At 43.7% G+C, this 27,989-nt stretch overlaps 1 long non-coding RNA gene across 1 annotated transcript in view; it reads left to right on the forward strand.

The window, feature by feature from the left end:
• The window catches only part of LOC139277098 (uncharacterized), a 395,449-nt gene that overhangs the window by 288,377 nt on the left and 79,083 nt on the right, over window positions 1–27,989 (forward strand). Inside the window, exon 2 of the long non-coding RNA XR_011596037.1 lies at window positions 4,544–4,583. This is a non-coding gene — a long non-coding RNA (uncharacterized lncRNA). The remainder of the gene's footprint in view (window positions 1–4,543; window positions 4,584–27,989) is intronic.

Raw genomic sequence — 27,989 nt, forward strand, 5'->3', positions numbered from 1 at the left:
TTACTCAATGTAGCATTGTAGCTCTGTATCCATCTGTGACCTGTAGAAGACATACGTGCTCTCTTCTCAAGCAACTTCTTACTCCAGTGTGGAATGGAGAGGTACATGGTATCGTGTATTTGCCCAATGTCTTTGGGATGATTGCTTGTTCTCCATTAAATAGGATGCAATTGTGGGTACTGAGCTCATATTGGAAAATAAATGAATGGGAGAACTGGATGTGGAGCTGCTTCCCTGCTCTGTTTACCAATCAGTCAAGACCAGACTGTTTAGAATCAGGATGCTTTTATGCTTTGATACATTAGCTCGTAGTCAAGGCCCTGCATCCAGACAGGTCTTCAGTCAAATAAATTGTCTTTGACCATTCCTGCAGCTCGTTCTTGGAACAATGGAGTAAATAAGCTGCATCTGTTGTCCTGGCTGATAGACAATCACATTTCATTTTTCTGAAATCGTATTAACATACTTTGCAGCTTGACCTGGTCTATTACATGGTCGGAGTAGTGAATGTGTAACCAAACACCACTCTATATCCTGAAGTGTTAGTTTTCTCAGTGGCTAATGCACATTACGGAGTTTCAGTACAATATTCAGTGAGGTAAGAAACAAACCCAATCAATCCTTGTGAGCTTGGCCTCACCAAAACTAGACAGACTTTATCTGGATCCGGTAAGGGGATATCCTATGAATGGAATTTCTTGGTGTAGCCCTATCTTTGTTGAGTTTTAGATTACAATCCTTCCGCGAGGATTCTGAGCTTACTATCATAGTTGTTTGTGGATTGTTCAATTGTGTCATCTTCATCATATACGTGTGTGACCTGCAGAAACCCTCACCACATTTAAAAAGTGCTTGGATATGCACTTGACGTGCTGTAACCTACAGGGCTATGGACCAAGGTTGGGAAGTGGGATTAGGCTGGATAGCTCTTTGACGGCCGGCGCGGATATGATGGGCCGAAATGGCCTCCTTCCGTGCTGTAAATGTCTATGATTCTATGAATTGTCACTTGTGGCAGTACATCCATTGCTCGATTCTGCCTTTGCTGAAGGTTTTCTAGCATATTAGATATACCAAGGGCCATCTGTATCTGTCAAATTGAATATTAAAAATTCAAAAAACGAAATTCCTTTCATCCAGAACAACACACCACTGTCCATTTTTTTATATCCAACGCACTGAATACTTTCCTTTGGATTCGATCTGGTGATACTTTGTGAATAGTATGCACTGTATACAAAAATAACTTCCATTTATATAGCCCCTTACATGCTTTCGAGCAGGGACAATTGACAATTGAGCAGGAAGTAGGAGAGAAAGATGAGAGGAAGTGGCTGAAGGCATAGTCAGAGGAGTAAATATTGAGGAGGTATCTGAAAGTAAAATGGCAGCAACGCAAACATGTTTACGAAGAGGATTGCAGAATGTAGGGGTGTGATGGATGAAGGATCTGGCACTGATGGTGAAGGGGAGGGAGTGGGCGAGGTGAGGACACACAATAGACAGAGTCAACAGAGCATGGGGCTACAAGCTTGGATGTAGGGATGAAGAAGATTGTAGAATGGGATCAGGCCATAGAGCGATTTGGCAATGAGGATGAGGATTTTGAATTTGATGTGCTTCAAGTCAGTGAAGTAAGATAGGTCATAGGTGACGTGTGAGTATGACTTTGTTCAAGCTACAGAGTTCTGGATGAGCTGGAAGACTGGCGGAGAGAGCATTGAGGTACCAATGATCTGGATAGGGCTTTCTTTTTAGGTCTGTTCATTACTCTAGGGTCTATGCAGATTCTCATTTTCCCAGGCTTATTAATGATTACCAAATTTGATATCCAAAATTTCACCCCAGTTATTGGAGCTTTCATCTTCAACTGAGATAGCCTTTCAAATTCTTCCTTGAACGAGCTATTTAATACATTGAATACTTTCATGGGCAGATGAATCACTTGTGTCACCTCAAAATTCAGATCCAAATGCTATTTTCCCTCTCGAGAGCTTGCTCCTTGAAAGATATTTGAATATCCTTGCTAAGTTGATGTAGGATAGTAGTTTTATTGGTGTTGCTTCTGTCTGTAATAAGGTGGTGGCTATACTGCTGGTGGCTAATGCAGTACTTACTTCTTAGTGTCACCTTCTTGTGCTGCACCTCACCTTCGGCTTCAGGCCATGATGAGTATAATTTAACACTGGACCTCAACTACTTCCATTTATTGCATGGCGTTGCTTCCAAACAGAGGTATGTAGTTACTGTCTACTAAGAGTACACGCTCTATGCGTTTTTTACTATCATTTTGGGTTTACTAAATTAACCTAGTAGCATCCCAAATGTCATTGATGTGGCTTTATTGCTAGAACCTGATGTGTTCAGGTCTCCCAATTACTTACATAGGATTACGTAGGATATACAGCACAGAAATAGGCCATTCGGCTCAACCAGTCCATGCCGGCATTTATGCTCCACTCGACCCTCCTCCACTCTTTCCTCATCCAGCTCTATCAACATAACCCTCTATTCCCTTCTCCTTTATAGGCTTATCTAACCTCCCCTGAAATGCATCGACACTGTTTTCCTCAACCACTCCCTATGGTAGCAAGTTCCACATTCTCACTAGCCTCAGGGTAAAGAAGTTGCTGAGCTGTGATTGTGTTGATCAATTGAATTTAATTGGTCGGCTGTTTATACAGAGTGCCTGAAATCTGGTTGTGCTTCCCTTCTGCCAGTGGGACTGCTGCCTCGGTGATCTACAGTTCCTGCTCATTGCCCTTACCCCTTGCGGTCTAAACCTTGACTTCTACTAGTTCTTAGCATATTAGTGCAAGGCAAAATGTGTTTTTCAGTTCACGGGCAGTTAGATGTGGGATATTTTTCTTTTCACGTATGTTTCTGGCAACAGTCTTTACACTGCATACTGGTACTGGTGGTGCCTGCTGCAGCCCTAAATTTTTCAGAAGTTAAATTTCCATGAGGGTTCTTCCGGTTATTTGTTGTAAACGGTGTTGCAATCTGTTGGTGTCACCTCGTTGACTTCTACCTTGCCTCTGCTTTAGACCACAATCTGTGATTGAATTTCCTGGGGCTACAAGCTCCCACAAACAGCAATGCTATAATGATCAGATTGTCTGTTTTAGTGATGATGGTTAAGGGGTGAAGGAGTACACCAAGGATAAATGTGTGAGGAGGACACAAAAAATCTGCAAAAGGACACAGACAGGCTAAGTGAGTGGGCAAAAATTTGGCAGATGGCGTATAATGTTGCAAAGTGTGAGGTCATGCACTTTAGCAGAAAAAAAAATCAAAGAGCAAGTTATTATTTAAATGGAGAAAGATTGCAAAGTGCTGCAGTACAGCGGGACCTGGGGGTATTTGTGCATGAAACACAAAAGGATAGTATGCAGGTACAGCAAGTGATCAGGAAAGCCAATGGAATCTTGGCCTTTATTGCAAAGGGGATGGAGTATAAAAGCAGGGAAGTCTTGCTACAGTTATACAGGGTATTGGTGAGGCCACACCTGGAATACTGCATGCAGTTTTGGTTTCCATATTTACAAAAGGATATACTTGCTTTGGAGACAGTTCAGAGAAGGTTCACTAGGTTGATTCCGGAGTTGAAGAGGTTGACTTATGAGGAAAGGTTGAGTAGGTTGGGCCTCTACTCATTTGAATTCAGAAGAATGAGAGGTGATCTTATCGAAACGTATAAGATTATGAGGCGGCTTGACAAGGTGGATGCAGAGAGGATGTTTCCACTGATAGGGGAGACCAGAACTCGAAGGTATAATCTTAGAATAAGGGGCCGCCCATTTAAAACTGAGATGAGGAGGAATTTCTTCTCTCAGAGGGTTGTGAATTTGTGGAATTCGCTGCCTCAGAGAGCTGTGGAAGCTGGGACATTGAATAAATTTAAGACAGAAATAGACAGTTTCTTAAAAGATAAGGGAATAAGGGGTTCTGGGGAGCGGGCAGGGAAATGGACCTGAGTCCATGATCAGATCAGCCATGAACGTATTAAATGGCGGAGGAGACTCGAGGGGCCTTATGGCCTACTCCTGCTCCTATTTCTTATGTTCTTATGTAAATCACCTGGTCTTCGAAATCGAACCATGGGATTTTTTACATTCCACCTGAAAGGGCAGACAGGGCCTTAGTTTAACGACTCATCTGAAAGATGGCACCTCAAACAGTAAAGCGCTCCCTCAGCACTGCACTGGAATGTCAGCTTAGATTTTTGCGCTCAAGTCCCTGGAGTGGGCCTTGAACCCACAATCTTCTGACTCAGAGACGAGAGAGTGCTACCATCAACCTTGCTGTAGATCCAGGTGCAGATTTGTTACTACCCTTCAGGTCTATTACTGTCATGCTCATGTTGATAAAAGTTACCAGAGAGAATTACAACTTGGGAATTAATACGTCATGTTAATTGATATCTTGTCATCTGTGACCTTGCTGTGTGTCTGCGGGTATTACTTGCAGATGTCCCATCTCATCCATATTACTGTTGCTCACCTTCCAATCTTCTAATAATTCTCCCTTCTCATTTCTCTAGCTAATTGAAGACAAGTTCAAAAAGAAGCTCCACAAAGCAGGTAAATTACTTTTAGATTCAGATGCTCTTTTTGCTGTGCAATCTTTGATGTTTTCTTTTATATATATATCAAAATATAAACGTACAAGAGCTTTTTTCAGAAGCATAGGTGTGCACAGGAAATTATAAAAATTAGAGATTGCTCTTTGACAAATGAAACAGCTGACTTTGGGACTACCATACTGAAGCAGAATAATGTTAACCAATTTCAGAGACTCATACAGTACCGAAGGAGACCATTCAGACCATAATGCCTGTGCTGGCTCTTTGAAAGAACCATTGCCCTGCAATTTTATCCTCCAAGTATTTATCCAATTCTCTTTTAAAAGTTACCATTGAATTGCTTCCACCACCCTATCAGGCAATTGATTTAAAAATTCTCATCCTTGTTTTCAAATCCCTCCATTGCCTCGCCCCTCCCAATCTCTGCAATCTCCTCCAGCCTCACAAAGCCCCCCGGGATATCTGCACTCCTCTAATTCTGGCCTCTTGCGCACCCCCAATTTTAATTACTCCACCATTTGTGGCCGTGCCTTCAGCTGCCTAGGCCCTAAGCTCTGGAATTCCCTCCCTAAACCTCTCCGCCTCTCTACCTCGCTTTCCTCCTTTAAGACGCTCCTTAAAACCTACCTCTTTGAACAAGTGCCCTAATATCTCCTTATGTGGCTTGGTGTCAAATTCTGTTTGATAATGAGCCTGTGAATTGCCTTGGAACGCTTTACTATGCTATAGAAATACAAATTGTTGTTGCATTCCAGATCATAACAACTTGCTGCATAAAAAATATTCTCATCTGCTCTCTGGTTCCTTAGCCAATTAAATTTTACATCAGTATCCTCTGGCCACTGACCCTCTTGTCAATGGAGACAGTTTTTCTTTAGTTACTCTATCAATTTGCTCATAATTTTGAACACCTCTATTAAACCCCCCTTAAACATCTCTGCTCCAAGGAGAATCCCACCTTCTCTATTCTCTCCACATAACTGAAGTCCCTCAACCCTTGTACAATTCTAGTAAATCTCCTCCGTACCATTTCCAAGGCCTTGACATCCTTCCTAAGGTGTGGTGCCCAGAATTGGACAGTACTCCAACTGAGGCCTAACCTATATTTATCCAAGTTTTTCCAAACGTCCCTATCACTTGCACTCAACACCTCTTTTTCCTGTTCCTCTATTTCCTCGATCTGGGTGCCTTTTGAGATTAATACACATTCGCCAACCTAATCCCTTAGGCAGAGTGGCTAAGATTGGGAACTCACTTTGTGGGGATCCGCCCTGTGATCGAGCTCTCTGGTCACTCACCCCATTCTCCAGCTATAGCTACCCTGTAGTGGGAAGCGATGGACATGGGGCGGTGGTGATATTTTACAATTAGTATGCGAAGGGAGACTGAAATCTAAACTAGTTCTCAGCGGTTGCAATACCACCTAAAATCCTACAGCTTGAAATGACACTATGCAAATACTTACGTACTGCTTAAGGCACTTGTGTGAAATTCCTTTTGACTGCTATTTTAATTGGACCAATCATTTATTTATTTTAGCAGGCCAAACCCTTTGTTAAAACAGCGGGCAATGGATTAACGCACGGACGCGTTATGCTAATGTTCACACAACATAATTTCAGAGCCTAGTAGATTTTCAGAGGGGTTTATTTTAATTTGAGTGTTATTTTAGTGCCTCTCTGAACAGTATAGTTTGTTTCTGCTCGAAGAACTGCTGGGCCTGAGAGGGCTGACGTAAATTTTAACTCCGGTTAGATTCCCTGCTCAGGCCCGAATTAAAATTACATTCGGGTCTCAATGATGTCATCGGACCACAACATGCCTATGTAAAGAAGGACCCTGTTGGTTAGGGGTGCCTGTCCTTGCTGCCTGCTTGGGAGCGCAGGTTAAAATTGCAGATATTGCGATTTTGGCATCTTTCGGACAGGTATGAGCCCAGGATGATGCTTTATTTTTTGTTATTCGTTCATGGGATGTGGGTGTCGCTTGCAAGGACAGCATTCATTATCCATCCCCAATTGCGCTTGAGAAGGTGGTGGTGAGCCGCCTTCTTGAACCGCTGTAGACCGTGCTTTTCTTAATATTTTTCCGAGCGGTTTAATACAACTGAGTTGAATTAGGCCGTTTCAGAGGGTAGTTAAGATTCAACCACATTGCTGTGGGTCTGGAGTTACATATAGGGCAGAAGGGGCAAGAACAGCAGGTTTCCTTCATTAGTGAACCAGATGAGTTTTTACAACAATTCGGCAGTTTCATGGTCACCGTTATACTAGTTTTTAAAGTAAAAATTCTGGATTTATTTAATTAACTGAATTTTAAATTCCCCAGCTGCCGTGGTGAGATTTGAAATCATATCCCTGGATCATTAGCACAGGCCTCTGAATTACTAGTCTAGCAATATAACCACTATGCTATCATTCCCAGTTGGACTAAAGGCCTGTTTCTGTGCTGTATATTTTACATAATTCTATGTAAATCAACAGCATGAATACAGGTCCGTGGTACGCAATTTGGCACAACATCTGGGATATATCCTGTGACTCTGGAGACTTACTGTTCATAGTGTGACATGCTGCCAATGTACTACAACCTTACATAAAAAGTTCCAGGGAACAAATGTGCTGGTCTCCAAGCGGGACTAGCCAACAGCAGAGCATTGTTTCTACCCACTCATCACCACCTGTGCCATCCAGTGCCAAACGGAAAGCAGAAATTTTCAGAGGTAGGAGCTTTATATTTCAGGCCAGGCCATTTTACAAGCCACTCATTTTTTTTTTGTCAAAGGGCAGTATTTAACTGCCCGCCAGGTTGCTGCTGAGCAAGTAGGGTTAAAATCGCCCCATTATGTTTCATTTTGCCGAGCTCCATATTGGAGGTGAGGTATCGCATGCAGTCAATGCTTATCGGATCATCTCAGGCACGCTGCCCGCTATGTCCAGCCACTGAAATCTTTGCTTTTATACTCTGCCCCTATTTGTAAAGCCAAGAGTGAGCATGAGAATTAATTTTCTCACACTGTGTTACTTTCAACAGCAATAAGCACAGAATACTTCAAGTGCAATTTTCTATGTGTCTTTCAATGAAATGAAATGCATGTTACTCTTTCACTCTAGGTAATGGTACATTACAGAATAAGGAGTATATTACATTCCTGACAACCTTGGGACAAGTATCAGTACAGAATAGGGAGTATGTTATGCTCCTGATAACCCTGAGACTGTGTATACTGGTACAGAATAAAGAGGAGTTACACTCCTGAAAAGCCTGGGACTTAACAAGTAGTAGATTACATACCTGATAACTCTGGGACTATTTATAGTGTAGAATAAGGAGTGCATTACCCCATTATTCCTTATAACATTAGAATTGTGTACCAGTACAGAAATAAGGAGTAGATATTTCTGCTAATAATGCTGCCTCTTTCTACTAATACACAATAAGGAATGGATTACAAGCTATTCCAGCAAAGATGTCATCAGCTATCACTGTTTACAAAACATGAAAACCAAATAGACGTCAACATTCAGACTAGGTAATTTTTAAAAGCGATCTTCTCTAATTGACAAGGAGCAATACCAAAATCCTGAACCAAATGACACAAGAAAGCTCGTGGAAGTTTGATGGTGAATAAGTGACATTAATTTAAAATGATTTTTATTTATTCTACTACAACAAAAGTTTTTTTTTACACAAATTTGCATTTGCACAACACTACTATAGGTTCAAGAATAATACAGCTTTACAGTGTAAAAGGTGGCCCTTTGGCTCATTGTATTTATGTTGGCTCTTTTCTACATCAATCCGCACTATTCCCACTGTCCTGCTCTCCTCATAGACCTGTATCTTCCTCTGAGGTCTGATATATATTTTTGCATCAGAGTAACAATTCAAAATTGAGACTCTTATGCGTGATTATGGCCATTCTTCCTACAATCTACCGGCTTTTCAATGGAATCAAGGGATATGGGGACAGTGCAGGCAAGTGAAGTTGATGCAAAAGATCAGCCGTGATCTTATTGAATGGAGGAGCAGGCTTGAGGGGCCAAATGGCCTACTCCTGCTCCTATTTCTTCTGTTCTAAAACACAATCTTGGCATTATCTAACCACTAACGTTGGCCGTTCACTTCAATAATACATAAAAACAATCATAAGGGAAGAAGGGTCAGATTATAAGGGAAAGATTGGAATTTCCTAATTCCAGAATAATAGGAATTAAGGTGAGGCTGTAGGATGATGGGCACTGGAGGTCCTGGAGCGGGAGAAGCAATGCTGTGTCTCCTTTCCTATTTATTTTCATAGGACAGATTAATTAAAGGTGAATTCCTGCACCTGTAAAATTGTTACAAAATATTTTTTCCTTCTGTTTGCAAACATGAGACATGTTAATACCATTCACATAGAATCACAGAACGTTACAACACAGAAAGCACATTCAACCTATGGCACCTGTCCTGGTTTTTTGCCACATTCCTGTATGCTTTTAAATGTTTAAATATTTATCCACTTCCCTTTTAAAAGCTATTAGAGATTCTGTTTCATTCACTCTTTCTTGGTAGGGTGTTCCACATTTTAACAACCCTCCTATGTTTAAAAACATTTTCTCCCCACCTCTCGCTTTATTGTGTTGATGATGACCTTAAATTTATGCCCTCTTACCAACCAGTGGAAATACCGTAATCAAAAGTCTTCATAATTTTGAACACGTTATCAGATCTCCAATTAACCTTTACTGTAAAGGAACCCCTGTTTCTCACGTATCTCCTCAGAACTAAAACCTCTCATCCCACATTGCAAAGCCATCATTCCTGTTGCAAACACACCTAGCGTTGTGGAGAACTTGCATTAATCGCATGTGGCACCACCATAATTAAAACAAGGCTCAGCTTCTCTGGTCTCCTTCCCTACTCACATTGACAATATCATTTAGAAATATTCGTTCATTATTCAACAGAGCATGTCAGTGAATTCCAGCATATTAACGCCCAGGTTCACTCAAATGATTAGTCCTTTTTTTAAAAAAAAAAGCAAGCTGTGAACACAACATAAAACTTGTGCCTTTAATAATAGAATTACATTGAATTTTATCGCACAGAAACAGGCCATTTGGCCCAACTGATCTGTGCTGGTGTTTCTGCCTCCTTCCACCCTAATTCATCTAACTCTATCTGTAAATTGAACTAGTGACCAGATTTGACAAATAGAATATCTTGATACTGCATAGAAAGAAAGACTTGCATTTATATAGCGCCTTTCACGACCATCTGACATCTCAAAACGTTTTACAGCCAATGAAGTACTTTTGAAGTGTAGTCACCGTTGTAATGTGGGAAATGCCACAGACAATTTGTGCACAGCAAGCTCCCTTGATAATGACCAGATAATCTGTTTTTGTTGTGTTGATTGAGGGATAAACATTGGCCAGGACACCGGGGAGAACTCTTCTTTGAAATAGTGCCATGGGATATTTTACGTCCATCTGAGAGAGCAGAGGGTCCTTTGTTTAACGTCTCATCCGAAAGATAGCATTTCCAACAGTGCAGCACTCCCTCAGCACTGCACAGGAGCATCAGCCTAGATTTTTGTGCTCCAGTCCCTGGAGTGGAACTTGAACCCACAACGTTCTGACTCTGGCGAGAGAGCTACCCACTGAGTCACGGCTGACGACAGAAGAATTTGTATAATTCTAAAAGGTTAATTAGAGTTGGATTCTCAATTTAACACTCACTTCCTCCTAATGTCTGTGTGACTTCAGTTTTAATGGGGTGTCCACCTCATTTTTTCTGAACAAATAGATCCTTCATCCTTACCCTATAGTGGCTTTGTGCTTTCTAGGCCCCTCCAGTGCCGAAACAACGGATTGATGTCTGCCACTTCATTCTACACAACAATGCTGACATCAGATTTGTTAAGTTTGGTGCAGATATTCTCCTGCGAAGTACGACATCAATATAATTCTAACATAAAACATTTTTTTTGGCTATCTTTCTATATCTATCTCTTTCATTATCTTTCCAAGGGTTTAGGAACCTGATGGATTTTTTGTATGTCAATATTGAGTGAAAATAAAACAGGTAATTGTGGTAGTGTATCCCATTTTTCTGGATTAAATCTGGTCAATAGTTCAATTAGCATAAATTGAGCAAAAGTAAAATTGATTGAATATTGGAGAATTCTGCATTCAGTTGCAGTCAAGGCAAAACGTTTATTGCTGATATTTCAATGATAATTCAGCACCTTTTACGCAGATTCCAAAATAGATCTTTTGACTTGGGTGGTAATAGAGCAGGCTGCTGAGTCCTTGTGCTCTCCCTTTTCCAGCTTTTTTAAGTTCTGCAGCTATGAACGTCAATCCAGCAGGGTGAACAACAAGCGGTACTCTAGGTATTGCATTATGCCCGTGTCAGTGCTGTTATTATTTAACCAGTCAATGCAGAAGCTTTGATGAGCAAGTTAGATAGCATTCATTGACCCCACTCCCTCCGAGTGGAGTTACATTCACCTGCAGAGTCTGGCTTGGAAGTGCACAAGACTTGAGGATATGATTATACCAACCACAGAGGGTATGATTATAGCACCCAAAGGGGGTACAATACCAACCAAAATGGTATAGGGGGCGAAATTGCCCTGCGCCCCAGTTGGGGGCGGTAACCTGCCAGGGCTGGGACTTTTAGCGCCTGGCGTGGAATTGCCCTTACCGTCCCTGAAAGGAAGCAGAGCACAATCTCACGTGCTCCACTTACTTTGGGGGTGGTTACTGGGGCGCTACTGGGGCAGGGAGTCAAGCGCTATGCAAATGCTCCACGCAGCGCTGACGCGCTTCCACGCCCCTCCCCCCTTCGCTTAAAGGGGAGGGCCCTGCGCACTCTGCATGGCCTCTGATGGCCTCCACTGGGCCACCAGGTCAGCGTGGGACTGGGCCAGCAACCCGGCGTACAAGATGAAGGGGCGGGCTGCACAATGGCGACCCCCTCACCGCCCCTTGGGGGAAATTCTCGGCCGACAATAAAAGATGGTAGTCCGAGACGCTGGCGCCCTCCCCTTTAAGCACCACCCCAAGTGCGGATGTCAGCCAGCTTCACAACCCACAATTTTCCCCAAGGGGCGCTGAGCGGTCGCTGCGCACGGCAATGACATTGTCACCAGTTGGGTGGCAGCCCGGGACGCTAACCGCAAACTCCTAGGCAATTTCCCGGGAGGTAGTAGCGCCTCCCCTCCCCTGGGTCTCGTGCCCCATTAGCGCCCCCAAGAGATGCTAACGTGGCTATAAAAAGTGGCAATTGCGCCCCCATAGAATCATAGAATGGTTATAGCACCGAAGAAGGCCATTTGGCCCATCGAGCCCATGCTGGCTCTCTGCTAGAACACCTCAGTTAGTCCCACTCCCTCGCTCTTTCCCCTTGGCTTTGCAAACTTATCCAACTCCTTTTAGAAAGCCGTGATTGAGTCCATCTCCAGCACCCTTTCAGGCAGTGCATTCCAGATCCTAACTACTTGCTGCGTAAAAAAGTTTTTTCCTATGTTGGTTTTGGTTCTTTTGCCAATCAAAGAGGTTATGATTATACTAACAAAAGGGGGTATAATGCCAACCAAAGAGGTATGATTATACCAACCAAAGATAACGAAGAGCCTTCATTCTGCTGTCACAGTTGGCAATTGTACTCAAACTTCAAAGTGCCTTAAAAAATTAAATTATTATTCAACTACAGTACATGTCTATCTTAAGCTTTTTCAGCCATAGGTGGGAGGGTAGGGCATAGAATTAGTAAGCGTGTGAACATCTCCAGCAATATACCCCACCCTTGGGAACACCCACATTCTTTGGCAAGAAGCCCTTGCAGCAACTCAAATGCAAATAATCACTTCTGCATAGAAGCCAGCTAGACGACTCTGAATGAGATTTATTGCAACTTCTGCCCACCACCATAATGGAATCGTTCCAGGCTGAATGTTTGACTTTGAGAAATGCACAATAATTACCCCTTTCATGCTGAGCTGGAGGGATAGAGAAAAAGATTCCCTGATGCGAAGGAGCCGATTGTAAATTTTGGCAAACACTGCACATTTGCCATACCGGGGAAAGGGTTATTGAACGGGAAACTGCTGTGTTTGATTAAGCTATTTAAACAAGGTCCAATGCACCTATGCCCCATAAATGGTCTTGTGAAAACCATTTGGCCGATCTCCACAGCACACATTGTATTTATGTGAATTTCATCTTGGCCAAATTAAATGGACACGAGAACTGAAAATCTTCCTGTGCCACCATCCTTTATGACTTGTGGAATGCACTGTCTGAAAGGGCAGTGGAAGCAGATTCAATAGAAACTTTCAAAAGGGAATAGGATAGCACTCTCGCCTGTGAGTCAGAAGGTTGTGGGCTCAAGATCCACTCCAGGGACTTAAGCACATAAACCTAGGCTGACAGTCCAGTGCAGTGCTGAGGGAGGTGCACTGTCAGAGGTGCCGTCTTTTGGATTAAACCGAGTCTGCTCTCTCAGGTGGACATAAAGGTCCGATGGCACTATTTCGAAACAGAGCAGGGGAGTTATCCCTGGTGTCCTGGCCAATATTTATCCCTCAATCAACATAACAAAAAACAGATTATTTGGTCATCATCACATTGCTGTTTGTGGGAGCTTGCTGTGCACAAATTGGCTGCCATGTTTCCTTCGTTACAACAGAGACTACACTCCAAAATTAATTCATTGGCTGTAAAGCGCTTTGAGATGTCCGGTGGTCGTGAAAGGTGCTTTATAAATCCAAGTCTTTCTTTCTTTGGTGAATGCACTGTCTGAAAGGGCGGTGGAAGCTGATTCAATAGAAACTTTCAAAAGTGAATTGGATATATACTTGAAAAAGACCGTGTCTAAATGGATAGCTCTTTCAAATAGCTGACACAGGCATGATGGCCAAAGGGGCACCTTCTCTGCTCTATCATTCTATAATTGATATCACAGTTTATCCAAGCAAACACCCAGAAACCTTTGTTTCCACGGGAGATAGTTTCCACTACCATTGCAATGTGACTTTCAGTCACTTAACTAAAATTAGTATTGATTGCCAAAGAAAAATATTTGTTCAGGAACTGAAAGCTATGAATTAGAACCATATTAACATAATATTATCACTGTTATCTGTGGCTGCTATCAGTGTTTAATATGAAAATTGATTATAGATTGAGATTAATGTTTATTTTCGCAGGAAGCATTGACCCTCCATTTTAATGCATTAATGCAGTACAAAGGGTAACAGTGGTTCCCTGTAGAAATTAATGGTTTCTAATTCAAATCTATAATAATCACATTACACTGCAACACAAAGCTAGCTTGTAATAGCTTCTTTGCACTGGTAAGCAAAATGCGACGACTGTACAGGACAGTCTTGTATGCGGGATTCCCTGGAAATTTAGACGGTAATTATGGCTCCTATACCTATTCAAACCAAATTTGTCTTTCTAATTGTACCTACTTTATATCATATAACCTTTATTTATAACTAACCCAATCTATATAACACTACAGGTTGAACCTTCCTTATCCGGGACTCCCTTATCTGGAACCACCCCTCGTCTGGCATCTTTCCCGACCGCACCAACATGAACAAATTGAACAAATTGTAGTCCTTCCTCGCTGCCAACTCCCGCAATTGCTGGCCTGACCCCGCGATCCAGTGCCCCGCCCCCCCCCACGATCTCTCTGCCACACTCCCAGCCCCAAGCCAGCCAGCCCCGACATCCCCTTGTTCAGTACCTATTCTATCCAATTTAACATGACATCCCCTCGTTCGGCAAAATCCCTTATCCGGCACAGGTCAGGTCCGGAGGGTTGCGGATAAGGGAGGTTCAATCTGTATCATAAGATTGCACACCTCCCTGTAGCATTGAGATATAATACAGTATTCCCTGTTGATGACTTCCTCACTAATGGCGATACAATATGCAATTGCTTCTCTCTTCATGTGTTATGGAGAAGAGCTATTCTGAATTATTGTCAATAAGTATCACAACATGATGAAGGCGACCTGATACATTGGTTGCCATAGGCTGCAATTCAGACTTAACAACTATCTACTTGACATAGCTTTTAAATATTTAAGATTATTTTTCAACCCCAAATGTCGTGTTTTAATTTCAGAAACACAGACGTATAGAAAGAGAGAGAAATGTGTTGGTCTGCGGTATAATAACTATCACAGACAGTAAATCTGTTTTAGTTGGGTCTTTTCACAAAGTTTAGTGTTCAATAAGTCAACTGTGTTGGTTAAAGATGGTTCAGCTTTGAGGCCTCTTATTCTACCTAGATGTTAATATTTTTGGAACATGTTCTTTAAGTAGTGAACTGTCTGTTCCACGCGGGCTGTTGTTTTTCTTTCACCCCTGAAGATAAGCCAAAAATTCTCCTGTATCATTGTAACATTAATATCGGACATTATTTAACCCTGAGTGGCAGTCAGCACATGATAAACCAGGACCATGGCCCCTTTGATCACTAATCTTGACAAGCTTCAAGTTCTTTCATACCTTGACACCTTGGTTTCGATGGAACTTATATGGATCTAATTGCTTGCCCAACAATGGTCCTTAACCCCAATCACAAATTTGTTTCCCATACCACCCACCTTTGAGAATGCTGATTGGTTTTGCATTGACATATCTGAATATTTCATGTGGCCCCTTCTTAAAGGGGCACAACTAATGAATCTGTGACATAATCAAAATTAAAGGAAACTTAACAAATTAAATTAAAATTCTATTTTCCGGGGCAATGAAGTAGTGCAGTCCCTTCAGCGCCCATCAGTTGCGGAAGGCCTCGAGCGTGCCGATGGACACCGCGCGCTCCATCTCCGGGGATACCCAGGCACGAACATAGCCACGGAAGAGAGGCAGGCAGTCGGGCCTAACGACCCCCTCGACCGCCCGCTGCCTGGACCCATTGATAGATCTGCCGGAGGATTGAAACCGCTTAAACTCTTTGCAGCTGGCAAAGTAAGACTTTCACCTCATCAATTTGGGTTGATTTCAAGTCCAAGAGCCAGATGTGAAACAACAATTTGCTAACTGAACACACCATCCAGTCCAATAAATGCTTGTCCAGTCCTCTTTGACACTTCATATTTTAAGAAAAAAAAGTTGAACAGTAGTTTCAGAAACCTGGGGCAACTACAGGTAGTTGCTGTTTACATTACTTCAGGTAGAACTGCAACAAAATTAACTCGAGCAATGTTATTTAGTGGATATTTAAATCAATCACAGCTGTGATCGTGGTTCAGTCAATAGTTCAACAATAGTGATAGTCTGTACTTATGCAGTTCAACAAAATTGATATTGTCTTTTATGTTGTTCAATAACATTAGTTCCTGCCTTTGTGTAGCTTGAAAACCCAATACCTTCAGCACACATTGCAGATAGAATGGTAAACGCTGTATAGCCTTGTACTGTGGGTGGGTTACTCGGGGCAACAGGCCCACAGATGTACCATGGGGGGAACTGGTAAAAGTAACATATTCAGCACTAATGTGTATGAGTTGATAAGAGTACTTTTAGTGCTTCAGGAGGACATATTCTTCAACTCTAGGATTGGAAATGTGTTCAAATTAATTATCGTAGAATCATATAACACAGAAGGAGATTATTTGTTCGTCGTGCCTGTGCCGGCTCTTTGAAAGAGCTCTCCAATTAATCTCACTCCCCTGCTCTTTCCCCAAAGCCCTGTAATTTTTATTATTTTTCAATTATTTGTCCAATTCCCTTTTGAAAGCTATTATTGAATCTGCTTCCTCCACCCATTCAGGCAGATCACAGCAACTCGCTGCGTAAAAAAAGGTCCGCTCGTTGAATTTTGAAAATAAATATTTTTACCTTGGTATGCAACATCACCGCAACAAATGACACACTGGGAAATAGGGACTTCTTTTAGTAAACGCTTCAGAAAATGGTGATGAGAGTGGTGTGGAAAGCTGCACTTCCCTCACCTGTGCTCAATGGCTGCCTTCGTTCTGAAGCTGAGTAAAAATTTACACCCTCCACTAGCTATGCTAATGATAAGAAACTTTTCCGTGCGTTTCCAATATTTGCCCAATCATCATCATAGCGGTCCCTCGAACGAGGATGACTTGCTTCCACGAGCTCACAGGGTGTATCAATGAAGGACCCGATGTTCCAGTCCTGAACTCCAATTGAAGGGGTGGAAGATGCCTGTGCGTGGATTTTTTTAACGTATGGTGACCGTTGCACTTCAGGCACCACACGGGCTTGACAGACCTAGGCCTTTATCCAGTGGCAAGGGTTAACCAGGACGCCTGGATATCTGCTCTGCTGCACGGACCTAGCATGCACATATATTGCAGTGTGGGCAGGCCCGTGCTGCCCCTGGGCTCTCGGCTCTTCTGGGCCCCATACCCTCATTTGCCGCACCTCTGCCACAATCTCTCACCACTCCTCCGCCACAAACATTCACCGCATCTCCGCCACGATCTCCCGCCGCTCCTCCGCCAAACATTCACCTCACTTCCGCCGCGATCTCACACCACCTAATATTTGCCCCTCAACCAACATCGCTAAAAACAAATCACATTGCTGTTGATGGTATCCTGCTGTGCACAATCTGGCTGCCACGTTTCCTACATTGCAACAGTGACTACACTTCAAAAGTACTTCGTCGGCTGTAAAGTGCTTTGGGACGTCCTGAGGTCATGAAAGGCGCTATATAAATGCAAGTCTTTATTGTTATTACATCTCTCAGCACAACACCAGAGAACAGATTTCCTATCAGCTGAGCAGTGGCCAACACTAAAGTCGTAGAAAGTGGCCTTGCTTGCTGCTCCCTCCCTTACTCACCTGCTTAGCCACCCTTCCGAGTAGGAGAGGCTGCGTTGGGGGAAAGGGAGGTGACATCCCATAAAGACGTGAATTCAAGCAGTGATGGATTGCTTGAAATCTAATATTAATATCTTTTTAGGAAGCAATAGAGTGGAAATAAGTGCCTTTTTATTTTGTAAAGCTGTGAGAATGTTTCTGTGTCTGATCTACAGCGCTAGGAACCAAAAGCGCATCCAAGATTATTTCACGAGATTAGATCTTTCTTCAATTTATGCCCTTGGGTGAGGCCCCGTGGTTTCAAATAAAAATCATAGCCGAAAAAGTAATTGCATCTCCATCTCAAAAGTGGACTATATCTGCGAGCTAATTGCCACGTTGAAGTAGTAAATAAATAAATAAGGCTCTAAATAAATGTCGTGTTGGACAGATTTAGCTTTGAAACAATAGCAGATTCAAATATATTTCATTGGGAACTTTCCCTGAGCAGTCAAAGCTTACAAAGTGTGTTCGAGCCATTCATCAAGGGGTGTTAATCATGGTCTTGTAGAGAAATAGAGAGCCGGTAAGGATCAGATGGAAGATGACATAGACTGATTACATTATTAGGGTCAGGGCCACAAACCACAGTAACACATTGCATGCATATCTTGTTGAGACACACAGAAGGCATGTGAGTGATGAGGGGCTGGCTTATGAACACACTGTGGAGTTGGTGTCTGGGTACAGGCAGGTTTATCCCTATCAATTAACCTTTTGGACCATTGAGTTGGATTGTAGCAACGCTGCTGTTACTCATGTGTTTTCAATAATGTCATTAACTGTGACAACTTTCAGCAACCTGACATTATCAAACAACAGCGTTTAGGGGCAATTACAGCAAATATCCATCTGTATCTGCCTTCTCAAATTGTGCTATCTCTGCACGGGCTGGCATAGGCTGGGTTCTGTCGAAGTATTTCAAACGTACACTACATCTTCATTAGATTTTTAGATTGTAACAAATGTCCTGGCAATTTTCTCCTTCTGTTGATTGAAAAATACATATCTATTTCTTTAACTTTGAAGTGTTCCGTGCCTGTGAGCAAGTATAGTTCTAAATGCACAACACCTAGTATGGGAGCTTCCAATGAATCAAGCACAGCAACGCTATCATTTATTTTATTTCATATACGTTTCTAAGGTCATAGTTTTCTCCCACTTATTTTCTTTTGTATTATTCAATTGATGGTATTTTGTTGTACCAGGAATGGAAAATGCTCCAACATTTCCTATCCAGTATCAGAATTTAGTGCTTCCAAGTCGGGTATAGCTTGATTGAGATGAAAATTAAGTCTCTTCTACTCTGTCCCAACAATTCCCTTAAGCGGAGCACTCTCTGCGGCCATTGCTATTTCCTACAATTCTCTCTCAGCCTTGGCTTAGCGGTAGCTCACTTGCCTTTGCCTTTCAATCAGTAGGTTGTGGGTACGAGTTCCCAATCCAGAACTGGAGCACAAAATCTAAGCTGACGCTTCATTGCAGTACTGAGGGAATGCTGCACCATCAGAGGTGCTGTCTTTCAGAGCGAGAGGATTTGAGTATAGGAGCAGGGAGGTCTTACTGCAGTTGTATGAGGCCTTGGTAAGGCCACACTTTAAATATTGTGTACAGTTTTGGTCTCCTAATCTGAGGAAGGGCATGCTTGCTATTGAGGGAGTGCAGCAAAGGTTCACCAGACTGATTCCCGGGATGGCAGGACTGACATATGAAGAAAGACTGGATCGACTAGGCTTATATTCACTGGAATTTAGAAGGATGAGAGGGGATCTCATAGAAACATATAAAATTCTGACAAGATTGGACAGGTTAGATGCAGGAAGAATGTTCCCAATGTTGGGGAAGTCCAGAACCAGGGGTCACAGTCTAAGGATAAGGGGTAAGTTATTTAGGACCGAGATGAGGAGAAACTTCTTCACTCAAAGAATTGTGAACCTGTGGAATTCTCTACCACAGAAGGTTGTTAAGGCCAGTTCATTAGATATATTCAAAAGGGAGTTAGATGTGGGCCCTTACAGCTAAAGGGATCAAGGGGTATGGAGAGAAAGCAGGAATGGGGTACTGAAGTTGCATGATCAGCCATGATCATATTGAATGGTGGTGCAGGCTTGAAGGGCCGAATGGCCAACTCCTGCACCTATTTTCTATGTTTCTATTTTGCTATGAGATATTATGTTGATTCATTCCAGAGAAGAAAACAGATTGTTGTAGCCATTTAATAAGTGTATCGCTCCCAAACCCACAAACTCTACCACCTAGAAGGACAAGAGCATCAGGCTCATGGGAGCACCATCACCTGCATGTTCTCCTACAAGTTACACACCAACTTGACCTAGAAGAATATCGCCTTTCCTTCATCGTCGCTGGGCCAAAATCCTGGAACTCCCTCCCTAACAGCACTGTGGGAGCACCTTCACCACACGGACTGCAGCGGTTCAAGAAGGCGGCTCACCACCACCTTCTCCGGGGCAATTAGGGATGAGCAATAAATGCTGGGTTTGCCAGCGACGCCTCCATCCCGGAGCGAATAAAACAAAAATGGCTGATTTGTGGGTGGGTAGCACAGCATCATACAATCTTTATACAGAGTAGGGTAATCTTTCAAATGGGATATTAAACTGAAGCCTCGTTGCCCTCAAGAGGTGCAGGTAAAAGATCCCATGATGCTCTGCACAGAAGAGCAGGGGAGTTCTCCCCGGTGGCCTGGTCAATATTTATCTCTTTACCAACATCACTTAAAAATCAGATCATCTGGTCATTATCACATTGCTCTTTGTGGGACCTTGCTGTGCACAAATTGGCTGCCGCGCTTCCCACATTACAACACTTCAAAGATACATCATTGGCTGTAAAGCACTTTGGGACGTCCTGAGGTTGTGACAGGCTCTATAGAAATGCAAGTTTTTCTTTCTTTTTCCTTCTTTTCTTCCCCTCCTCTCTCTGATGGACATAAATGATCCCATGATTCAAAGAAGAGCAAGGGAGTTCTCCTGCTGTCTTGGGCCAACATTTACCTGGCAACCAACATCAGTAAGACAGATGATCTGGTCATTTATCTCATTCCTATTTGTGGGACCTTGCTGTGTGCAAATTGGCTGAAGATATTCAAAAGTACTTCATTGGCTGTCAAATACTTTGGGGCAATCTGAGAATGTGAAAGACGCTATATAAATGGTAGCTTTTTTTTCTGACGAAAGGCATCCTTGTAGCCTCTTTGAGTAAGACTATAAATTTAATGCTGTTTAGTACAAATGTGCTGTGGAGCCAAGATCACTAGAAAATGGGATTTGATTGCCTGAATTCACTTCAGTTAGGATCCAAAGAGCTGGTAGAAAGGGAAGATTTTCATTCTATTAGCAAGTGCAGAATTTAACAGGTAGCAACATTGAAAGGACAGTGTTCTAGTCAAATAATGACACACAGGCAGATCTTCTTGTAGGCTTTAATGTTGGTGGAGCTGGACTTCCTTCTATCCCGTGTCCGCACTCCTGACCTTGCCCAACTTCCCAGAGCTGGGGTCATTGAAATCATTGTGGGAGGCTCTGGTGGTGTGTCCACTGCCGTTGGGTTGTCACCTCAAATAATGGAGAGACAAATGGGCGCAGTCCCTACCGAACTATGTCATGGTCAGCAGTGCTGGCTGAAGATGTTTAATTACCCCGTACCCTACCCTCATAACCAATAGCAACCCTTGATGCCAGATGTGGTGTTTCGAGTGCCCAGTGTTGTTATGATGCACCCCAGTATTGCTATGATGCACGTGACAAGAAATACTTAAAACGGAGCTACTAGTGGATAATCACTGCTGGCCCTGGATCCATCTTCTTGCTCATTCCTCTCCGCCTCCCTCCCTCAGGAAAGTTGCACGGCGTCCCACTGCTTAGTAGCAGGGTGTTGTTCTTTTCTCCGGCTGCAGCTGATGACTCTCGTCCAGTGGATTACGTAAGAAATAGGAGCAGGAGTCGGCCATTTGGCCCCTCGAGCCTGCTCCGCCATTCAATAAGATCATGCCTGATCTGATCTTGGCCTCAACTCCACTTCCCTGCCCGCTCCCCATAACCCTTCACTCCACTATCGTTCAAAAATCTGTCTGTCTCCACCTTAAATATATTCAATGACCCAGCCTCCACAGCTCTTTGGGGTAGAGAATTCCAAAGATTCACGACCCTCTGAGAGAAGAAATTCCTTCTCATCTCCATTTTAAATGGGCGACCCCTTATTCTGAGACTATGTCCCCTCGTTCTAGATTCCCTCACTAGGGGAAACATCCTCTCCGCATCTACCCTGTCAAACCCCCTCAGAATCTTATACGTTTCACTAAGATTCTTCTAAACTCTCATTCTTCTAAACTCCAATGAGTATAGGCCCAACCTGCTCAACCTTTCTTCATAAGTCAACCCCTTCATCTCAGGAATCAACCTAGTGAACCTTCTCTGAACTGCCTCCTTTGAAAGTATAATTCTAAGATCAGTGCTCTCGAATGGTACTGGCCTCTGGAATGGATGGAATGGAGCTTGAAGATGACTTGTCTGAGGAGACAGTCATCATTGTGCAAATTGCGCATGTACGATACAACTGGAGACAGTTACAGATGTCATATTGAAAAAAAACTTGCAGAAGCAAGCACAGTGCAAATATGGACCATTGTGTACAGGATTATTAATGCATATATTCGAGATTTTCAAGATCAGTTTTGGCAATCTGCATATATTATATTTGCATGGAATGCTTTTTCCAACTACTTTCATTGTACTGGAAAATTGAATGAAAGAAGAGACTGTAATATAAACTTACCAGACACCTGGGACTCTGGGGTAGACGTTTTGACTCCAGGCACAGCCTGGAAGATTTTAATCTGTTCCTCAGGCCAAGTTAGACTTTCCTTCGGTAGAATTGCACCACAATAATATCCCTCAGCTGTTGAATAGCATGCTCGATTTTGTTATTTACAATGATGTCTTTCCTGAGCACCTTATGCAGTTTGTATTGGTGAACTGTTGTTTACTGTCCATAGGCTTTCCTTCTCTCTGCGATTGTTAGCGGCGTGTCTGTTCCTAGGAAAGTATCTTGAGTTTGACAAGAATAAAAAGCACAAACTGGGAGAAATGCAGCCATATATGTCTATTTCTGGATTCCATTTAGGTGTCTCTTTTCAGTAGTGCATAAAGTCACATTTATTTCTATCCATTAGCAAATATTCTAATGCATAAAAGAGCTAATTGGGGAACTGGATTAGAATCAAGGAAGAAATACTAATATCAAAGTAAATGCCTTGTTTACCCAATGGTGCTTCCATCTCCAGTTTTTAAAACATTTGTTCCTGGGATGTGGGCATCACCGGCTTTTATTGCCCATCCCTACTTGCCCTTGAGAAGGCGGTGGTGAGCTGCCTTCGTGAACCCCTGCAGTCCGTGTGGTGAAGGTGCTCCCACAGTGCTGTTCGGGAGGGAGTTCCAGGATTTTGACCCAGCGACGATGAAGGAACGGGCGATATATTTCCAACTCAGGGTGGTGTGTAACTTGGAGGGGAACGTGGAGGTGGTGGCGCTCCCATGTGTCTACTGCCCTTATCCTTCTAGGTGGTAGAGGTGGCGGGTTTGGGAGATGCTGTCAAAGTAGCTTTGACGAGTTGCTGCAGGGCACCTTGTAGATAGTACACACTGCAGCCATGGTGCTTCGGTGATGGAGGGAGCGAATGTTGAAGGTGGTGGATGGGGTGCCAATCAAGCGGGCTGCTTTGTCCTGGATGGTGTCTTGTGTCCTGTTGATGGTGGAAAGGCTTTGGGGAGTCAGGAGGTGAGACACCCATCGTAGAATTTCCAGCCTCTTCCCTGCTCCTGTAGCCATAGTATTTATGTGGCTGGTCCAGTTACGTTTCTGGTCAATGATGACCCCCAGGATGTTGATGATGGGGGATTTGGCGATAGTAATGCTGTTGAATGTCAAGGGGCGGTGGTTAGACTCTCTCTTGTTGGAGATATTCATTGCCTGTTGTATTTATATCGGATCAGACCACCCCTTCTACTCAGTAAATCCTCCAATTAGTTTGATCATCACTAATACTCAACATTTAATGCTGGAAAGCTAGCGGGCCAAAATTCAGCCTCCCGATAAGACCTGTTACCACCGGAAAGCGGTGGCCAAGCGGCGGTGTTGAATGGCTGCCGATTTTTGGTCAAATGGTCGCCGCTCGCGAAATTCTCCTTGGTGGTTTTTCCGGCGGTCTCTACTTCTGCCCCGCTGCTGCCGAATCCTCCTAAGTGCGTCATCAAAGCGCGCACCGCCGATCTCCCGCCCCGCATCAAAATTCACCTAAAAGAATCTTGCGGCCGCCGCTCGGTGCCCCCAACAGATTTTCCTGTTGGTGCACTGTGCTTGCAGTGTGTACAAAATGGTGGTGCTGCCGCCATTAAAGGGGAGGGTGCACTGCCGCGGCCGCCATCTTATTTTTTTTTTGTCAGCCGACTGCGAGATCGTCGCGACAATTACACCCTCGGATTCGGCTGAGCCACCAACAGGCAGCCTGGCACCCCCCCCCCCCCCCATTCTTGGGTGCCAGGCCGCTGGCCCGGCCAAATCCCTCCCTGGTGGCCCAGTGGACTGAACTAAAATAATCGCAGAGCTCGCAGCGGCCCCCCCCTTTACGTGGTGACTTGTCAGCGCGATGACGTCATCAGTGCTAAGCTGATGACCGACAGCAGCGGGCACTCCGCCCACCCTCCTTCTGCCTCTCCTATGCCTGATCTTCCGCTCTCCGCCCCACATCCGCCACCTTTATGACCGACTTGCGCTTCGCCCGGGGAAAAAAAAGACGAAGAGCTGAATTCCACGCAAGCGGCGGTGAAAACACAGGAAAAACGGGAGGTGCGACCCATTTCCAGCGGGGGTAAACTTCTACCCCCGAGTATCTCCAATAAAGACCTCACCAGTTCTGATTTAAACCAAAAAAAACCCAGAAAAAGGCTTATATTCATTGGAATTTAGAAGAATGAGAGGGGATCTCACAGAAACATATACAATTCTGATGGGATTGGACAGGTTAGATGCAGGAAGAACGTTCCCGATGTTGGGGAAGTCCAGAACCAGGGGTCACAGTCTAAGGATAAGGGGTCAGCCATTTTGGACCGAGATGAGGAGAAACTTCTTCACTCAGAGAGTGGTGAACCTGTGGAATTCTCTGCCACAGAAAGTTGTTGAGGCCAGTTCGTTAGATATATTCAAGAGGGAGTTAGATACGGCTAAAGGGATCAAGGGGTATGTAGAGAAAGCAGGAATGGGGTACTGAAGTGAATGATCAGCCATGATCTTATTGAATGGTGGTGCAGGCTCGAAGGGCCGGATGGCCTACTCCTGCGCCTATTTTCTATGTTTCTATGTTTCTATGTAAAAGATGGTGCAGTGTTGCAACACACTGGGACATCAATAAACTGCACCATGGAGACACTGGCAAATGTGTTCAGTGCTCTGCACCAACGTGTTCCCAATCCGAACCATGTGACTGGTAGAATGCTAACCAGTATCATAGCGGGTAATAATGTAAAATGGGGATAATTATTCAGCAGCCTGTTTTGCATCTCTCTCTCAGGGCATTAGATTATCCTAGGTGGGGTTCCACCTCACCACAAATGACAGCATCCTTGAGTCAAAAGGACCATTGTTACATGGGTACAGCGTACTATTTGCCAGTCTTTTTGCCTGTTTAATCATGCTCAATAGCAACCCTGCCCGTTGCTTCAAATTAAAGGATTAAGGAAATAGATGATAGATTTTTCCAGTTTCCAATCCCTTTACACGCAGGGATCTATTCATATTAATGAGAGGAAGAAATAAGTAACGTGAAGGAGGGATTATCTGTGCCGGTCTCCCTGAGTGATGTAACTTTTCATTGGTTGCTGAACAGGTCATGGACTTTTCCATATTTTCTCAATCACAGCTCTATGCTAAGCCAATAGAAGACACATTGCAGAGGCAGAAGATTGATGAAGTGCTAGTTTTCCACCTCTTATTCCCATCCCCTTTACCCTCAGTACCATAGAGACTTAAAGCTGTCTCTGCCTTTTCGAGGCACTCCATACAGCAAGGGTTAGCACCAAGACTGATAAAGCATTGATTTAAATATGGAGACATTTTGTCAGGAATCTGAAGAGTTACTCACAGCTGGGTGAAGAGGACAGGCTAAAGAAAGACTTGCATTTATATAGCGCCTTTCACGACCACCAGATGTCTCAAAGCGCTTTACAGCCAATGAAGTAGTTTTGAAGTGCAGTCACTGTTGTAATGTAGGAAACACGGCAGCCAATTTACGCACAGCAAGCTCCCACAAACAGCAACATGATAATGACCAGATAATCTGTTTTTGTTATGTTGATTGAGAGATAAATATTGGCCAGGAAACTGGGGTAACTCCCCTGCTCTTCTTCAAAATAGTACCACGGGATCTTTTACATCCACTTGAGAGGGCAGACAGGACCTCAGTTTAATATCTCATCAGATAAACAGCACCTCCAACAGTGCAGCACTCCCTCAGCACTGTGCTGGGGAGTGTCAGCCTAGATTTCTGTGCCCAAGTCTCTACAGTGGGATTTAAACCCACAACCTTCTGACTCAGAGGCAAGTGTGCTACCCACTGAGCCACAGCTGACACCGTGGAGGTCTATGCTTGAAATTTGAACTGCAGTCTGAATTGCACGGATCTGCGTGCACTGCGAGCCCTCTAAACTGGATCACCCAGTTGTTTGGACCTGTTCCAAAAATCTCCGCCACTGAAGGGAAAAAAAAACACCGGGGGTATCAAGTCACCTGCGGGCACAGCTCTGGTAACGAAAGGGTTGATTATCCTTTTGCCAAAGTATACCTTAGCATGGGTGCAGAGGCAGGCAGCTTGCAGTTTACACAGATGGAATAACTCACATGAGAAAGAGAAAGACTGAACCACAAAAATTCTGTCTGCTATCCAACTTAGCACTTCTGAGGCAAGAAAGAAAAGCAACAGAGATAGAAATAAGATATGGTAGACGAAAGCAGTCAATCCAGACTGACAAAAAAAGGAACAACTCTCTCGCTGAGAGTCACAAACTCCACAGTTTGTGGCCTCCCTGAAGTGGGGGCGTTTAGATAAACATTCCTATTTAGGTTAACTAGCTTACAGATATTTGCTTTGAGACTGTGACCTAAGATAGGGGGATAGGTTGTCAGCTACTACAGTCTAAAGAGACCTCTTGTTCTGCCACAGCTGTAAAAGAGCCATTTCAGAGGAAGAGCCGAGTTAACCTCTGAACACCATTTCAATTATGCTTTACTCAGTCTCTTTGCTTGTTAGGAACAAGACTCGCCAACAAGTGGCTTTGAAGGCAAAAAGATCGGTAAAGCCCTTTGCAGTGTTAAGTGGATGGACGAGAGACGACTTTTAATGTGAAGTCTGTCCTCGGAACAGCCTTCGGTACAAATGTGAGATTCCAGGTCAAAGAGCAGAGAGCTCAGTTATGCATCCAGTTTGAAAGACTGGGCACTTCAGCGATTATGTTCAGACCTGGGCCTATCTGCACAGCGTATCCAAACTGACACCCCCCTTGGAGACACAAGTTAGGATCACTCATTTAAACAAATCTGCCCTGCTGCTTGAGTGTTTATACAAACAAGATATTGGTTTGGAAGTGACATGAAACCCAGGAAGCCCCGCATGAGTTGCTTTCATACCAGTTTACAACAAGGCTTGTCCAACTATCTTTATCCCTAGAGTCAGAAGTATATAACACTGTAATGTTGTACAATGTATTACAATGGGACAATTTGTCACTTTGCGGGAGACAACAGCAATATGCATAATTTATGGATTGCAAGTATTTTTTTTTGAAATGCTGGCTTTGAGCTTGCATGTCGCATAGCTCACTAGGGAAGCCCAGTGCCCAGTTTGGGAGCGATCTCCAGGCTGGGCAGATTTAGCTGCACTCAGCTGGAACAGTAGTAGAAGAGTGACAATTTGCCTTGGGGCTACTGGGGCAAAATAAATCAGCCAGGGTTCCCAACCCCTGATAGCTAATCAATGACTTCTGCTGGGAAGTGTGAATGTGTTTAAATCTCTCTATGTCCATGCCCCCTCGCTATCTCTGTCACCTCCTCCAGTCCTACAACCCTCCGATGTCTGCGCTCCGCCAATTCTGGCCTCTTGCCCTGCCCTGATTATAATCACTCCACCGTTGGCGGCCGTGCCTTCAGCTGCCTGGGCCCTAAGCTCTGGAATTCCCACCCAAAACCTCTCTGCCCCTCCACCTCTCCTCCTTTAAGCTGCTTCCTCCTTAAAACCTAACTTTTTGACAAAGCTACTGGTCACCTGTCTCTTTGTGTGGCTCAGCATCAAATTTTGTCTGATTCACGCTCCTGTGAAATACCTGGGCATGTCTTACTATGTTAAAGGCAGTATATAAATAGAAGTTGTTTTTGTTTGGACATTGGGTGAGGACAATATCAGCGGTGCTGCCCCTCATACCCGCTGAAACTGATTGAAACAGAGGCTATTTGATAGGCATGGGAGGGAATCCCAGCACCAAGCA

The sequence above is a fragment of the Pristiophorus japonicus genome, chromosome 12 (assembly GCF_044704955.1).
Source record: "Pristiophorus japonicus isolate sPriJap1 chromosome 12, sPriJap1.hap1, whole genome shotgun sequence".
Classification (NCBI taxonomy): Eukaryota; Metazoa; Chordata; class Chondrichthyes; family Pristiophoridae; genus Pristiophorus; species Pristiophorus japonicus.